Below are 4535 nucleotides of genomic sequence, written 5' to 3' on the forward strand. Positions count from 1 at the left end.
TAGAGATAATTTTTGTAAAGTCTTTGGTGTGCTGCTCTATAAAAAGGAGCTTTTATTGTTCGGGTCATTGTAATTAGTGGATAAACTGTCTACATGCTAAATTAGCATCTCTAAGGAAAGTGAAGGTGGAGCTGAAGAGGACAGGTGGGTTAGGGGGTCCCTGTTAATCTTAGTCCCAATTAATGATAGCCATGAAGATACTGCTGTAACTTGACGCTTTCTGAAGCACGTTTCAGCTGAACCGTGTGTTCATCTGCAAGTCATCATGAACTCTGAGCAGCCCGAGTCACAGAAGGACCCAGATGAGAAGAGGAAGACCAGTAGTGAGCAGTGCTTTTCTAAGGTATGTTTATAAATGCTATTTGCGGAATATACCAGCATTAAACTTAGCCATCCTTGAAACTGGGCTTCATAGACCTTCTTGCCAATAAATGACTTCATTGTTCGTAGGAAATAGTAAATAATTTAAAATCTGTCTCATCCATTTTATTCTTCTTGTTTTAGTTGGATGGTGGGAGGAAGATGTTTTAATAAAACTCTTTGCTAGATCAAAGGAAACTTCAACCAAAAAAAAAAAGTTGCAATACTTCCTGAACAACAGCCATAAAATCCAATATAACATATTAAAATAAGCCATAGAGTGAAAATAATATGAATGCTATGTCATAGCATGAAAATATATGCCGTTCCCTAACATGGCTGATCTATTCAGTAACAGGAATAATCTATATATGCATAGTGCATCACAGTTTATAAAACAATTTTTAAGATGTTTGTTCTTACTATAAACTTGTTAGGCGAGAAGAGAGAATTTTATTTTCCTCAATTTGTTAATGAGAAGTGAAAAAAAGTGAGTTGTTGCCTAAGCCAGAATGAAGACTTGGCCTTAAGTTTACAGACATTAAGTCATGGCTCTTCCTACTAACTGGACTCTGTTATCATATCAAACCATCATCTCTTTTTCTGAGTCTACAGTGCTCCTTGAATTTTTCAACAAGAAGACTGAGAATTTTTTGGTGGAAATCATCACTATGCTCAAAAAAAAGTAAAAATTTTGTAGTTGAATATTATAACCAAGACCCAAGGTAACAAACACTCTGAGAGCTGGCAGATTTAAGTATCTCTGTTTTTGATGCACTTGGGGAAAAGTTGCTTTTCTCCTTATATTTCTCCGAAAACACTGTATCGGTATAGCAGTGTTAAGAACTTATCTAACTGATAAGATAGGAAATTCGGCTTATATGTTGGATCCCAACTCAAATTCTGATTTAATTATATTCACTGGCCTTTTCATATTCATTCTGAGTTTCCATGAAAAACTTTGTGAATGGTATGCAGCAAACAGAAATAAAAGACTATTGTTGCATTCATAATTTTAAAGTATTTAACATTTCTGTTTAGGTCAGTGAAGACCAGCAGGATAATTCCAATACTTCTCAAATGAAGATGGACGCTAAGACAAGTTCAGAGAGTATAGACAACACCCAGGCTGAAGGACCCAGAGACCAAGCTGTGTCCCCAGAAAAGACAATTTATGTTACCCTCGATATAAACATCAAGCAAAACAACGGAAGGAACCACCGGCTCATATGTAATGATGGGGGAGCTTCTGGGAGGACCTCAACACTCTCGGGGTTGTCAGAAAGGCGATAAAAACTCATTCTGGCAAAGAAAAGCTGGGATACGGCGCAGAAGGAATTGACAGATTCTTAGACCTTGGAATGCCTCTCAGGCGTTTCCCTGAGAACTGCCACGCGAGTTACCTTTTCTCGAAAGAGAAGTGAGACAGGGAAAGAGGAACAGGTATTTGGTCGGTTTGACAACACATCAGCTGTCTGTGTCAACGTTTATATTCATGCAGTTGGGAAGACCAGAAAAGCTCTTCTCAAACGCAGGCAACTTCACAAAAACGGGTACAGACTCGGTGTCCATGCTTTCAAAGGAGAAAGCATGAGAAGGCTGTGTCTGCAGATGGCGGATTTCTTTCCCTTCTGGAGAAGATGATTGGACCCTCATTGAAAACCTGAGCGCCGTTTAGGACAGCTCACAGTTAGCCGATGATTTAGAGGGCAAGCTCTTTCAGACTGAGGTTAAAAAAAAAAAAAAAAACATGAAAGCCGGGGCACCAGCCACTGGGAATTCTCAGGTCGAGGTTGAAAAAGCCACAGATGCCAGGGCACCAGCTGCTAGAAATTCTGAGTCACAGGAAATAAAGCCTTGTGTGTTGAAACAGTCATGGCAGACAAACACCCTAGTTAGGAAAGAGAAAGTGATCAAATTAGAAAAAACCTTTGAGAATAATTTGGATAAAACACAGGGGAAAATATTGTTTGAAGTGCCTAAAACAGACTTTGGGAAACTGACCGGAAACCGTGCTCGGACTGAGGTGCACACACTTCTTTCTGGGCTCGGTGGCTCGGTCGGGCACCTTCCACGGCACAGCGGGAAGAGTGTGGGTTCTGCCACTTGCCTTGTTCTGAAAGGTTGTACATTTCCACTTGTCGGCATGTAACATACTGGACTGTGGGAGAAGACATAGAGTCACGTGAGTGTGCATGTACACTTGGTCGGTGTGTTAAGGTGACATTTGCTTATGAGAAGGCTGAAGATGAAAATAAGCACTGCTTTTCCGTTGAGCGTTGGTTTGAGACACCTGATGTAAAGCTTGATTACCCAGTTCTGAAACTGAAGAGAAACGGACAGCAAGTACCTGAGAGGTTATGCCATGGAAATGATCCTGAACCAGACAGCAGACGGGCGTTGGCCATCCAGATGGAGAGGTGAAGTATACTCATGCCTGTGCTGTGATTCCTCAAGATCAGCGGGAAGAGACGTACTTGGAACACATTCGGGCTAGAGCTGCAGACAGGCGTGGGGCTTGTACGCAGTACATCCACATGCACACACAAAGAAGCTTCCAGGAGACAGTCCCCCAGCCTGATGTGGTGACCCATAACACCGCTTTTTACTTTGGATCTTCCGGCTTCACAGTGTTTGATTCTGAAGGCTCGTTGGCCAAGCACACTGCAGGCTTCGCCTGTAAGTACCCACAAGGAATTTCCAGCATCATTGAATTCAGCTGTACCCTGAAGTCCATTATCTATGCTATTAAAAAAAAAAAAACATAGAATGTGGTAGGAAAGACTATATCTAAACCTGCCGGATGCAAGAAAGGTGAGTGTTAAGGATGAAAAAGAGTGAGAAGTCAGTCTACATCCCAGCTGTTCAGGGAATCAGCTATGGAATTGTTACTCCACTGGCAATGATGACAGGTTTCTAAATTCTGTAATGGCCAATCTCATCAACAACAATAATGTTACTGACTACTTCCTATGCATGTAGCATTTTTCTAGGCACACGAAGAAACTGGTTTTAACATATCTGTGAGGTGGGCTATTATACCTATTTTAAAGTTAAGCAATGTGAACAAAGATTAATAATACTCAGTTTTATGGCAATAAAAGTAGCCATTGCTTTTGTTTTTTCATCTTCCCTATCTCCCCCTAAGTTCACTTGCTTCAAGGCAGGATCCAAGACTTTTTCTTCTCATTATCCACAATGTCTGACACGTGGAAATTAAGGGCTTAGAAAATATGTAGGCTCATCAGTAGCAAAACTTTGGGCTGCAGTTAATCTTAGGTGTGTGGGTCAATTGCCCAGTCGTGTCTGACTCTTTGCGACCCCATGGACTGTAGCCCACTAGGCTCCTCTGTCCATGAAGTTTTCCAGGCAAGAATGCTGGAGTGGGTTGCCGTTTCCTTCTCCAGGGATCTTCCCAATCCAGGGATCGAACCTGCATATCTTGATCTCCTACATTGGCAGGCAGATTCTTTACCACTGTGCCACCTGGAGTGGGTTACTAAATGCGTGGTTAGCAATAATCTCAAATGAAATCTTTTAGAATTTCCAAAATCCTCATATGATCCAAACTGTCAGGATATATGTTTCCTGAAATTCAGAGGGAAATATCCATCTTCCATGTATTTATAGGCTACTGGGGGGCTATCTTAAATACCATGTTACTTTATAGAGATTTCCTAGTGTTTTGCCTGAAATCCTTTTCCTGCTCCATTGTTCAGTCTGCTTAGACTTCTCTTGCTTGTGGCAGTTTCTCAGACTTTTCTTGTATTTTATGACCTTGACAGGAAGTGTACTGGTCAACTATCTTGCAAAATGCCTTTCTATTGGAATTTGTCTGATATTTTTTTCTAATACTCATTGGACTGGGGCTGTGGGTTTTGGAGAGTAAGATCACAGAGGCAAAGTGTCATTTTGTAGCCAAGAGATGGAGGCACACTAAATGTCCATCGGCAGATGAATGGATAACAACGATGTGGTACATGCATGTGATGGAATATGACTCAGCCATGAAAAGAATGAAGTGACACCATCGGAAGCAACTAGGAGGGACCTAGAGATTGTCATACTAAGTGAAGGAAGTCAGACGGAGACAAATACATGATATTGCTTATCTGTGGACTCTAAAATAAAAAATACAAATGAATTTATTTCCAAAATGGAGAGAGACCCACAGA

The 4535-nt window shown here is 41.1% G+C and overlaps 2 pseudogenes; both read left to right on the top strand.

Annotated features, from left to right (window-relative positions):
* Positions 1-265: 265 nt before the first annotated feature.
* LOC136174562 (serine protease FAM111A-like) lies at positions 266-2518 on the top strand (annotated as a pseudogene).
* Positions 2519-2526: 8 nt separating this feature from the next.
* LOC136174563 (serine protease FAM111A-like) lies at positions 2527-3640 on the top strand (annotated as a pseudogene).
* The last annotated feature ends 895 nt before the right edge of the window (positions 3641-4535 follow it).

This window comes from Muntiacus reevesi, chromosome 9 (assembly GCF_963930625.1).
Source record: "Muntiacus reevesi chromosome 9, mMunRee1.1, whole genome shotgun sequence".
In the NCBI taxonomy this organism is placed as follows: domain Eukaryota; kingdom Metazoa; phylum Chordata; class Mammalia; order Artiodactyla; family Cervidae; genus Muntiacus; species Muntiacus reevesi.